General features: G+C 42.0%; 1 protein-coding gene across 2 annotated transcripts in view; it reads left to right on the forward strand.

Annotated features, from left to right (window-relative positions):
• Positions 1 to 220: 220 nt before the first annotated feature.
• NPAS2 (neuronal PAS domain protein 2) overlaps positions 221 to 13,524 on the forward strand; it is a 274,339-nt gene continuing 261,035 nt past the window's right edge. The window contains exon 1 of one of the 2 annotated variants that reach the window (XM_066268232.1): positions 221 to 695. The gene's annotated coding sequence lies outside the window, so the exon portion shown is untranslated. The remainder of the gene's footprint in view (positions 696 to 13,524) is intronic. The other variant, XM_066268233.1, reaches the window with a different exon arrangement.

The raw sequence follows: 13,524 nt of genomic DNA on the forward strand, positions 1-13,524 counted from the left end.
AGTGGATTCCTTGCTATTCCCAGAGACAAGAACAGCACCTCGGTTGGCAGCCCCGCATCCCCTTCGCTCCCCTTGCCTCTCTTCTCTGCTGAACTCATCTCTAAGCTCACACCTCCATCTCACCTCGATACCCAGAGTCCAGTCCGACCCCGAGCCCCAAGCCGGAACCTGCGGCGTATCCCGGGAAGCCTCGCGAAGTCAGAGAGGCCGTAGGGTAGGGAATGCGGAGTCTACGCCGCGGGGAAGCTGGGATCTGGAAACGTCTGTCAATCGGAGCGCAGGGAGTATGTTAGGCTAGATGGCAGCCAGGATCCCGTGGCAGCCGCGGAAGCCGAGGGAAGGAGGTGGAGGAAAGGGAGGAGAGAGAGGAAGGGGGAGGAGGAGAAGAAGAGGAGAAGGGGGAGAGAGGAAGAGGCGGTGGCAGCGACTCGCAGCCAGCTCTGCGTGCGGAAGAGTTTGCCTCGAGAACAGCCTGCCTCTCCACCAGCAGGAGCCAAGGGACCTGCGCCGCTGCGCCCGGGGATTGGTGGCCGCACAGTTCAGTGGCCCTGCGACCGCGGCGGCGAAGGCGGCGGCGGCGAGAGCTGCGCCTCCCGCCGCCGCCCGGGAGGAGCTCGCCGCGCCCGCTCAAGCTTCGGCTCCCAGCAGCGGCGGGAGGCGCGTCTCCCCGGCCCATCCACCCAGCCCGTTCCGAGGTAAGGGACCGCACCCAGGATCGCGGGGGACGTAGGCCGGGAGGACATGTGCTCGGGACTCAGCCACCTGCTCTCCAGTGGACGAGCTGGTGGGGAGGGAGGCTGGGCACGGGGTCAGGGGCCAAGGGAGGTGCCCCCCCACCCTCCAGCACTGGGTCCCGCCGCCCGAACATCTAGTTCTGCAGCAGCGGCGGCGCTGGTGACCTTCTTGTGCGTGTCGCCGTGGGAGGCTAGGAACAAGGCACCCTGAACCTCAGGATTTGGGGGTGCTAAGGCGTACCGTCGGGGTGGATGGCGGCCGTGCGCCGGGTAGCAGCCTTGATCATGACTCATTGGCTCACTGAGCCACATCGCGCGCCCTCGCGAAGCGTGGAGAGCCGGTTATCCCCAAAGAGTGGGGAGTATGCACCTCAGGCCCGCAGCTTCTCAAAGTCCTTTTGTCGGAGCTGGTTCCGGGCCTGGTTGGGTGCCGAGTCGGTTCCCTGGTCGCTTAGAGGGCTCGTAGCTAGGCTTCCGGCGTCACCTTGCCACCAAAGCACCCTAGGTTGGATGCCACTGTGTCGTTTGTTGGGAGGTGTACCCCCTTCCGCAGCGAGGAGGGAGGCTCACCTTTGACCTTTCTAAAGAACGGCGCGGGTTCGATAACCAGGGGGTAGGGACAGTACCAAGGGGCTAAATGAAAACTTAGCCCCATCCTCTGCCTGCCGCTCTTTAACTGCTCAAGGTAAGAAAGTTTGTTTTCAGCTCTGTGATTTATAAATAATTAGTAGCCAGTGTTGTTGATTAATCAAGATGAAAAGCTTAAAACTAAACATACACTTCCAGAAAGTCGAAAAACTCCCAAGATTGTACCCCTAAGTAAGGCTTTTAATTTGCAAGTTAAGAAGCCCTAGAGTTCAACAGTCATTAGAAGGGATCCCGAAGGCCAGGGTTCTGTGTGTTTGGTCTTTGCGCCTGCAGCTTTGGTATCTGGCCCCAAATTCATTAAATTGATTGGCCTATTTCTTTACAGGTAAATACTGAGCAGTTCTTAAATTAACTTAATTAGAGAAGAACTGGTCATTTTTAATTATTAAGTCCCCCAACTTTTTTTTTCAAGTGAGAGGACTAGAGATAGACTCCTGCATGCTCCGCAAACCAGGATGGGGCTGATGCTGGAATCCTCAGTGCTTGAGGCCAGCCAAGGCTGAGTCAGTGGAGCCACTGGCTGTGAGAGGTGAAGAGGGGAAATGGGGAAGGTGGGGGGAGTAGATGGTCGCTTCTCATGTGTGTCCTGACCAGGGATCAAACCGGGGCAGTCCCTACCTGGGCCAATGTTCTATCCACTGAGCCAAATAGCAAGGGCCCAACTTTTTCTTTTTTTTTTTTAATAGGAGGGTATATCTACTTTTGACTTATCAGATAATTAGCTCTAAAGTAGTTCCTGGCAAAGTTCAGCTGCCCACCTCTGTCTGTCTCATTCTGATTTAGTCCCTGACCAGTGAATTGACCAATTAATCCCGGCTTGCATTGAAATAGATGTCCTCCTTGAGAGGCTCTCTTTCTACCACTAAGATTTCCTTACAGAAAAAGATTGTCCCAAATAACCCTGAAGCATATTTTTAAATAACTCTGAAATAAGTATAATGTTTAGAAAAGTCATTTTGATTTGCAAAAGCCCCCCCCCAAAAAAAGAGTGATTCAATGCATAGCTAAACCAGGGCCCATAGAAGTATTGACATATCTCAGCAGTCTACTTAAAGACTTAGTTAACCCTTTGAGTAGTGAGTTTTTTTTCATGCTCACTGACCCCTGGGAGTATTTTTTTCAAAAAATGAAATTAGTTCCAGGTAGAATTTTATTAACTTAAAATTATGTTTGTTTGATAACCAACTTATGGAAACAAAAAGTACATACATTTGCCTTTTTTTAATGTTGCCTTACACATTTTTAAAATAAAATTTTTTATTTCGATCATACTCTGGATGGTTGGGAGGCCCGAGGATGTACATGAACGTTCATACTACTCAAAGGGTTAAAAATAGAATGTTCAACATAAAGAAAGACACTCAATAATTGTCTTCTATCTCATAGAGAGATATGGATTAAAAGAATTTTAAGTGTGCTGCTTTTAGCTATCTTCTTCTTGGAAATGGGTGCCTTTATTTGCTGATCTGTCCCACTGTGTGCAAATGTGGAAATATTGTTATTCTCACTACTCCTCATAGTGAGGACCATGGAGGTGAGAGAAGGAAATACATTATGGAGGAAATATATTACTAATAAAATGTTACCCCCCCAAAGTGTTAAGCCAACAAAAGAACCAGGTAAGGCTTTACTAATTACTGTGATGAAAACATTTCCTGATACAAGAGTGTTCAAATGGTGACTAAAGAATTCACCTTTGGCTTGACCAGGCAGTGGCACAATGGGTAGAGCCATCAGCCTGGGACACTGAGGACGCAGGTTTGAAACCTTGAGATTGAGGTCACTGGCTTGTGTATGAGCTCACCAGCTTGAGCTGGGTTCGCCAACTTGAGCATGGGATAATATAGACATGACTCCATGGTGACTGGCTTGAGCCCACAAGTCACTGACTTGAAGCCCAAGGTTGCTGGCTTGAGTAAGGGGTCACTTGCTCTGCTGGAGCCCCCCCTCCTTGTGCTCACCCCTCCATCCGTGCACATACAAGAAAGCAATCAATAAACAACTAAGGTGCCACAACTATGAATTGATGCTTCTCATCTCTCTCCCTGTCTCTTTCTCTTGCTAAAAAAAAAAAAAAAGAATTCACCTTTACGTAGAAAACAACAACTGTTTTGAAGCTTATTTGGTCCTTTTAACAGTTTGGGCTCCTTTTTCCCATTCCTGGCTGTTTAAAAATGAAAATGATAAAAAGTAATAAAAATGGTAAAAAAAAAAAAAATGGCCCACATCACCTAATGTATATTGTTATGAAGTTGAATTGATCTTTTAAAAAAAATATATTTCTTCACTCTTGGAAATCTTTAGAGATGGCTCTTGTTTTTAGGTTTCAAATTCAAAATTAATGATTTTTTCAGGTTAAGATAATGCACACATATACCTTTTTATATTACCATCTCTATATGTTAACTTTTTTTCAGAGTCTTACTTTTGAACCTTAAGAATTCAAAGGGCTAAGTCTTTTTTCTTAATTTTTAAATCAAGTATGTATTTTGTTCTTTACATGAAAAATCAGTTTTCCATTGTGATCTAAACACAGATTGTCCCATGCTGATCCCATGCACAAAGAGACATCTCTTTCCCAAGAGAGGTCAGATTGGGAGGTGTTGAAAATAGCCCAGTGACTCAGTATTATTGGCTGCTTTATGCCAGTAATTTAATTGGCTGCATCATAGCAGCACCTAATTGAGTTTTACATTTAAATAGTGGAAAAGATACTTGATGCATTATTTGCTTACAACAATGTTCAATTAGCATGTTCTCGATCTTCATTTTGCTTATAGCAAAGATGGGAGGTCAAAGACTTCCACCTTCACATTCCCATAGCATCTCTTCCTGTGAGGCCTTGTGTATAATAGATGCTCAATAAATAGATGTGGAAAATGAGCTGAATTGTCACTGCAGTAATCCAGATGCTAATGGGGTACTTAACTATGAGTAATTCTGGTTTAAATCTGATGATAATAATCTACTGTTTAGCTAAAGCACTACTGTTGCTTACCTGAATCTTTGAGATTGAGGATCTTAGGGAAAGTTTCCCCTTGGAGACCCTTTGAACATCTTTGGATCATAAAGCAATGTGTAGTTTCCATTTTATGATTCAGAATAGAAAGGAGAGAGTTTATCTTCTACATTAGTATGGGAAAAAGTGAATTAAAGAAGATAGAAGTTGCCAACCATCGTGTCTCAAACCATACAGTGCACATGATTGCCTGGGGACCTGGTTAAATATAAATGCTGGCTCAGCAGGTCTAGGTTGGGACCCCAGATTCTGCATTTCTGACAAGCTCTCAGGTGCCTCTGATACTTCAACACACTAGCAAGGTTCTGGAATACACTTAATTTAATTCATCATATGTTTCCTGAGCATCTTTGTAATAGGCCTAGTTAATAGAACAATAAAGAGCACGGGCTCTCCCTGCCCTCAAGAAGCTCACAGATGAAGAAGGAATGAGAGATTCTGAAAATGAGGTCCTGCAATGACACTCTGCAAGGCAGTGGCCAGGGAGGGGCCCAGCAAAGGTGATTTTCTGGTCAGATTCCCACATTGCTCACCATGACCTCTAGTCTGCTTTGAATGGAAAGCTTTGTGACTCAGCGACTGTGTAACTGGAGCAACTTTTATAACTTCTGTGAGACTCAGTGTCCTGCTCAGAAAAGTAGTGCAAATAATGCTTACCTTACTGGTAGACAAGTAGTAAGAAAAGGTTCCTAAAACATTTTTCTGTGTAGTTCATCAGTTAGAGATTCAGTTTGGTTAACAAGCAAACCCAAGGCCAGCAGGAGAGAACAGGGCTAGGGCTGGAGGGCTGGCAGCTTTGGAAGTTAATCAGATGCAAATCAGAATTATTATCAAGAATGCATACATCCCCACTTTTTCCCTACATGCCCTGGATTCTGGATTGCCTTGGTGATACCCCTCTGACTATATCTAACTGAGGTTGTTCCTGGTACCCTGTAGGTTCTGTTGATCAAGACCGACTGGTGGTTGTGGCAGTCAAACACTCCTTGAAAATATAGTGTGGAGGGCAAGGCTGGCATCTTTCCTTTCTGAGGCGTGTTGGAGCATTCCCTGTGAGGGCACTTTTAAGGATTAAGGCCTTCAATCAGTCCTGTTCAGGTTAGTATATATTACCTGAAATTAGTTTTGAGTGTTTTAGAATGCACCACAAACACTTTGTACTTCATGGTCTGATATGATTGCTTCCTCCTGACATCAGGGAAGATGGGTGCTCCCAAACAGTAGTCTCCTTCACCTTGATCTTAGGAGGGCTAATCTGGGTGGCTCTCAAAAATTATTCATTCAGCATTGCTCAAGTATATATGTATGTACACAGTATGTTAGAGTCCTATATATATTTTTAGAGTTCCATTAATTATATTTATTTAGAGTGTATTATTTGCAAAAGAGACTTCTCTACTGCCACTCCTGTTCTATGCCCCAACCCCCCAGATAACCCTTGAAAGTTATAGCAGTGGAATGTGTGGAGGAAGGCAAAGTAGAGGAGTTACTGGAACCAAGGCAGGTCTGGGTTATGGTAACAAGGGAGGGAAGGGAGCTTCCAGTCCCCAGAATGGAGCTCAAAGCAGTGCAGAGTGACAGGATGGGAGGTGGAACCCAGAGACTCAGACACCCAGCCCTGTGGTTTTGCTACTTTGCTGAAGGCCTCTGGAGGATTATCTCCCCGGGTCACTGCAGATCATTATACTTCCAGTGGACACCCATTGAAAGAAAGGCAGGTGACATAGCTGAGCCCTTCCAGCTTCTTCGGAACCAAAAATGGTACTACATAATTTAAGGAAGAATATTTGTACCATTTAAATGTAAAAATACTGAGAACTGGAGATCATTGAAAGTTATTACTTTTCGCCCTGGCCGATTGGCTCAGCGGTGGAGTGTCGGCCTGGCGTGCTGGGGACCCGGGTTCGATTCCCGGCCAGGGCACATAGGAGAAGTGCCCATTTGCTTCTCCATCCCCACCCCCTCCTTCCTCTCTGTCTCTCTCTTCCCCTCCCGCAGCCAGGGCTCCATTGGAGCAAAGATGGCCCGGGCACTGGGGATGGCTCCTTGGCCTCTGCCCCAGGCGCTAGAGTGGCTCTGGTCTCGGCAGAGCGATGCTCCGGAGGGTCAGAGCATCACCCCTGGTGGGCGTGCCGGGTGGATCCCGGTCGGGTGCATGCAGGAGTCTGTCTGACTGTCTCTCCCCGTTTCCAGCTTCAGAAAAGTACAAAAAGAAAAAAAAAAAAAAAGTTATTACTTTTCTATCAGAAAAGTATGAGATGATGTCAGAGTAATGACAAGGTAGGAAGCGATACCGATAAATCTCCCCCAAAACACAACAAGATCTTCAACCAGAAACAGAAAAACCTATCCTTGGAGCCTCCAGATGTTCCACAATACACCCGAAGATATGGTCAAGCGAAAAATTGGCTAAATATATAACCAAACCCCGAAGGAAATAGGGAGTAAGAAATGCTCCGCCTTCCTCACTAACCTAAACAGGGCGGCTTTCACTGGGAACTGAGAATATAGAAACTAAGGTGAGCAAAGGGGGTGAATAGATCCAGGACATGGCACAAACAGCTGAACCAGGCTGTGGCACGGAGATCCAAGCTGAGGAAAAACTGTTCCTGTGGCAATCCGGGCAATACAAGCTAACACTCGCTCCAAACCCAGATAAAGAAAGACAAGCGGGGCAGCCATTTTCCCAGATCCCCTGGTCAGCGTGCGCAGATAGTGGGCGAGAGATTCCTTCCAAACCCCGGGAGTGGGCGCCCATGTTATCCCACAGAGAGGCAGAGTCAGAGGCCTTTGTGTGGGCGGAAAGCGGAATCTCCGGACTGCCCCAGCGCCCTGAAAAAGCCGCGCACGGGAGGGAGCGAGAACTAATTCCAATGCTGGAACTTTTCCGTGCGGGTGGGGGTTTCACTCAGAGGGTGAGGCTGCTGGCCTGATATCCTGGTCTGCGTGCACAGATAGTGAGCGAGAAATTCCTCCGAGTGCCTCAGCAGTGCGCGCCTGTGTTACCCCACAGAGGGGCAGAGTCAGAGGCCTTTGTGTGAGCCCAAAGCGGAATCTCGGGCTGCCCCAGCACCTTGAAAAAGCCGCGCATGGGGACGGAGCGAGAACCAATTCCAATGCTGGAACTTTTCCGTGCGGGCGGGGGTTTCACTAGGAGTGTGAGACTTCCAGCCTGATATCCTGGTCTGCGCGCGCAGATAGTGAGCGAGAGTTTCCTCCAAGCGCCCCGGGAGTGGGCACCCACCCATGTTACCAGACAGAGTGGCAGAGCAAGAGGTCTTTGTGGGGGCGGAAGCCCCACCTGATTATGCTAGCAGCTCTGACTGACTGAGCCTTACCCAGAGCCCTGTGCTGAGTAGGAATAGAGTGGGAGTTGCCAGATCTTTGAGCCTCTTACTATCCAGGTAGAGGCAGCAGCAACCCCATAGCTGGATTATCAGGCTACTAATTGAGGAAGGAAAGACTAGGAGAAAGACTCCAGAAACACGGACTCTCTCACTGGAGGAGCCTATAAATGCTAATGAGCCTCGACTGCCAACAAGACTAAAGCACAATACATGACATCGCCACAGAGACTTATCAACTGCAAACCTCTACCTGAGCGTGCCAAAGGGGCAGAACCCGGGGTACAGAGTCACTGACCAGGAAGAGGGAGAGAAAAGAAAAAGCAAGAAGATAACCTCTCAAAATCAAGAATAATCCACAGACTTTATAACCTATCCCATTTTATTATATTTGTTTGTTTGTTTCTCTTATCTTCATTCTTGATATTTTTATTCCTCCTCCAATTTGGTCAATTAACTCTCTGCCAGTCTTACTCTCTCCTCTCCTTGAACTACACTACCCATAAGTGTTACATCTCCCATTATCTTTTCTTTCCTCTTCCTTTCTCTCTATGAAGGTTACACTCCAAAACCCTTAATTTTCTCTCTCTCTCTCCTCTTTTTTCTTTTTTCTTCTTTTAGTGGTTCCCTCTTTTTTTTCTCTCTCTCTCTTTTTCTTATTTCCCTCTATATTAGTTTCTCCCTTTCTCCTTTACGTCTCCTCTCATTCAAACCTTAATAACGAACAAATTATCTTATCTGGGACTCAAACATATGTTTGTGGCATTTTGGGGGTTTTTACTTCACCTTTTTAACTCACTAGCAGTGCATCCATCCCTGGCTCTCCATTTTATCTAGTTCTTGTTCCACTAAATACAATAGTAATTTTTTAATTTGTCCCCCAATTTTCCTGTTTCCCTCTTATTCCTCTCATCATAACTCTTAGTGAACCAATATCTAAAAGCAAATCATTTTATTCTTGATCCAAATTTTTTCCTTATTTGCTTATGGTGGGTTCATACCCCCTTCTTTTTTTTTCTTTTTTTTCTTTTTTTGCCCCTTTATTACTTTTCCCCAATTCAGGCCCTCCATTACAGGCATTGTTTGTTCTATTTAGTACAATATAATTCACAGTTCACCACAAGATTTTTTCAAAAAAGAGCGGAGAGGAGAGGAGAGGAAAAAAGGAGGGGGGGAATAATTTCCTTTTTTTTAATTTTTATTTTATTTTATTTTTTTATTTCATTAATTTTTTTAGAAAAAAATACTTCGATTTTTTATTTTTTAACTTTTTATTCTTTATTAAATCTTATTAATACTATCAACAAAACCACCCTCAGATGCCATTAAGGAAGAGAAAACTGAATATCATGGATACAAAACAAAGAGGGGTAACAGCTAGATGAGGAAAAATCTATGGAGAAAAAATTTAATATATTGGAAACCTTAGAGCTAAATGACAGAGAATTCAAGATAGAAATCCTAAAAGTCCTCTGAGATATACAAGTAAACACAGAAAGGCAATTTAGGGAGTTCAGAAAACAACTCAATGAACACAAAGAATATATTTCCAAGGAAATTGAAAGTATAAAAACAAATCAAACAGAGATGAAAAACTCAATTCACAAGCTGAAAAAATGAGGTAACAAGCTCAGCTAATAGAACAGGCCAGATAGAAGGTAGGATTAGTGAAATAGAAGACAAGCAACTTGAGGCACAACAGAGAGAAGAAGAAAGAGACTCAAAAATTTTAAAAAAATGAGATAGCCCTACAAGAATTATCTGACTCCATCAGAAAGAATAACATAAGAATAATAGGTATATCAGAGGGAGAAGAGAGAGAAAATGGAATGGAGAATATAGTCAAACAAATAATAGGTGAGAACTTCCCAAGACAGTGGAAAGAACTAAAGCTTCAAATTTAAGAAGAAAACAGAACTCTTGAGTTTTCTTAACCCCAACAAACCTACTCCAAGGCACATAATAATGAAATTGGCACAAACCAACGGCAAAGAAAAAATTCTCAAGGCAGCCAGGGAAAAGAAGAATACAACATAAAAAGGAAGGCCCATTAGATTATGATCAGATTTCTCAGCAGAAACTCTACAAGCTAGAAGAGAGTGGACCCCAATATTTAAAGTCCTGAAAGAGAGGAACTTTCAGCCACGAATACTATACCCATCAAAGCTATCCTTCAAATATGAAGGAGAAATAAAAACATTCACAGATACAGAAAAGATGAGGGAATTTATCATCAGAAAACCCCCACCCCAGGAATTACTAAAGGGGGTTGTCCAAATAGATACAAAGAACAAAAAAAAAAGCCACAAGGAAAAGCTCCAAGAAGAACAAAATAAAACCAAATTTAAACTATAACAACAACAAAAAGAAAGGGGGGAGAGGATGGAGATTAACAGTAGCAAAGGACAATGCAGTGCAAAAGTACTCACAAAATAGTGCGCTACAATGAACAGGTTAGGAACCCTTTTCATTACTTAAAGGTAACCACCATTGAAAAAACCACCACAGAAGCACATGAGATAAAAAAGATAGCAACAGAGGAAAGATGTATGGAATACAACCAAATAAAAACAAAAGATAGCAAAAAGAAAGAGAAGAATCAAACAAGACACAAAACTAACAGAAAGCAATATATAAAATGGCAATAGGGAACTCACAAGTGTCAATAATTACACTAAATGTAAATGGGTTAAACTCACCAATCAAAAGGCACAGAGTAGCAGAATGGATTAAAAAAGAAAATCCAACTCTATGCTGCCTACAGGAAACTCATTTAAGTAACAAAAATAAAAACAAATTCAAAGTGAAAGGCTGGAAAACAATACTCCAAGCAAATAACATCCAAAAAAAAAGCAGGTGCAGCAATACTCATATCTGATAATGTTGACTACAAGACAGCAAAAGTACTCAGAGAAAAAATGGCCATTTCATAATGGCTAAGAGGACACTGAATCAAGAGGACATAACAATTCTTAATATATATGCACCAAACCAAGGAGCACCAAAATATATATGACAGCTACTTATTGACCTTAAAACAAAAACTGACAGGCCTGACCTGTGGTGGCGCAGTGGATAAAGCGTCGACCTGGAAATGCTGAGGTTGCCGGTTCGAAACCCTGGGCTTGCCTGGTCAAGGCACATATGGGAGTTGATGCTTCTAGCTCCTCCCCCCTTCTCTCCCTCTGTCTCTCTCTCCTCTCTGTCTCTCCTTTCTAAAATGAATAAATAAAATTAAAAAAAATATATATAAAAAAAGAAACTAACAGAAATTTCTTTAAAAAAAAAAAAAAAAAACTGACAAAAATGCAATCATACTTGGAGACCTCAGTACACCACTGACGGCTCTAGATCGGACATCCAAACAGAGAATCAACAAAGACATAGTGGCCTTAAACAAAACACTAGAGCACCTGGATATGATAGACATCTACAGGACATTTCATTCCAAAGTGACTGAGTATACATTTTTCTCCAGTGTACATGGATCATTCTCAAGAATTGACCATATGTTGGGCCACAAAAACAACATCAGCAAATTAAAAAAAAATCGAAGTTGTACCAAGCATATTTTCTGATCATAAAGCCTTGAAACTAGAATTCAACTGCAAAAAAGAGTGAAAAAATCCCACAAAAATGTGGAAACTAAACAACATACTTTTAAAAAATGAATGGGTCAAAGAAGAAATAAGTGCACAGATCAAAAGATATATACAGACAAATGAAAATGACAGTACGACATATCAGAATCTATGGGATGCAGCAAAAGCAGTGATAAGAAGGATGTTCACATCACTTCAGGCAAATATGAACAAACAAGAGAGCGCCCAAGTGAACCACTTAACTTCACACCTTAAGGAACTAGGAAAAGAAGAACAAAGACAACCCAAAACCAGCCGAAGAAAGGAGATAATAAAAATCAGAGCAGAAATAAATGAAATAGAGAACAGAAAAACTATAGAAAAAATTAATAGAACAAGGAGCTGGTTCTTTGAAAAGATCAACAAAATTGACAAACCCTTGGCAAGACTTACCAAGGAAAAAAGAGAAAGAACTCATATAAACAAAATCCAAAATGAAAGAGGAGAAATCACCACGGACACTGTAGATATACAAAGAATTATTGTAGAATACTATGAAAAACTTTATGCCACTAAATTCAACAACCTAGAAGAAATGGATAAATTCCTAGAACAATACAACCTTCCTAGACTGAGTCAAGAAGAAGCAGAAAGCCAAAACAGATGTATTAGTAGAGAAGGAATAGACAAAACCATTAATAACCTCCCCCAAAATAAAAGTCCAGGCCCAGATGGCTATACCAGCGAATTTTATCAAACTTTCAAAGAAGACTTGGTTCCTATTCTACTGAAAGTCTTCCAAAAAATTGAATAAGAAGCAATACTTCCAAACACATTTTATGAGGTCAACATAACCCTCATACCAAAACCAGGCAAGGATGGCACAAAAAAAAAAAAACTACAGATCAATATCTGTAATGAATACAGATGCTAAAATACTAAACAAAATACTAGCAAATCGAATACAACAACATATTAAAAAGATAATACATCATGATCAAGTGGGATCCATCCCAGAATCTCAAGGATGGTTCAACATACGTAAAACGGTTAACATAATACACCATGTCAGCAAAACAAAGAACAAAAACCACATGATCATATCAATAGACGCAGAAAAGGCTTTTGATAAAATACAACACAATTTTATGTTTAAGACTCTCAACAAAATGGGTATAGAAGGAAAATATCTCAACATGATAAAGGCCATATATGATAAACCATCAGCTAACATCATATTAAATGGCACTAAACTGAAGGCTTTCCCCCTTAAATCAGGAACAAGACAGGGTTGTCCACTCTCTCCACTCTTATTTAATGTGGTAATAGAGGTTCTAGCCAGAGCAATCAGACAAGACAAAGAAATATAAGGCATCCATATCGGAAAAGAAGAAGTAAAGGTATCACTTTTGGCAGATGATATGATCCTATACACAAAAACGCCAAAGAATCGACAAAATGACTACTAAAAACAATAAGCCAATACAGTAAGGTCGCAGGATACAAAATTAACGTACAGAAGTCAATAGCCTTTCTATATGCCAACAATGAAACAACTGAGAACGAACTCAAAAGAATAATCCCCTTCACGATTGCAACAAAAAAATAAAATACTTAGGAATAAACATAACAAAGAATGTAAAGGACTTATATAATGAAAACTATAAACCATTGTTAAGGGAAATCGAAAAAGATATAATGGGACGGAAGAATATACCTTGTTCTTGGTTAGGAAGAATAAATATAATCAAGATGGCCATATTACCCAAAGCAATATACAAATTTAATGCAATTCCCATCAAAATTCCAAGGACATTTTTTATAGAAATAGAGCAAAAAATCATCAGATTTATATGCAACTATAAAAAACCCCGAATAGCCAAAGCAATCCTAAAGAAAAAGAATGAAGCTGGGGGCATTACAATACCTGACTTCAAACTCTATTATAGGGTCACGACAATCAAAACAGCATGGTATTGGCAGAAAAATAGACAGTCAGACCAATGTAACAGAATAGAAATCCAGAAATAAAACCACATATATATAGTCAAATAATTTTTTATCAAGAAGACATAACAATTCTTAATACATATGAACCAAACCAAGGAGCACCAAAATATATAAGACAGCTACTTATTGACCTTAAAACAAAAACTGACAAAAATACAATCATACTTGGAGACCTCAATACACCACTG

Source organism: Saccopteryx bilineata, chromosome 3, assembly GCF_036850765.1.
Source record: "Saccopteryx bilineata isolate mSacBil1 chromosome 3, mSacBil1_pri_phased_curated, whole genome shotgun sequence".
Taxonomy (NCBI): domain Eukaryota; kingdom Metazoa; phylum Chordata; class Mammalia; order Chiroptera; family Emballonuridae; genus Saccopteryx; species Saccopteryx bilineata.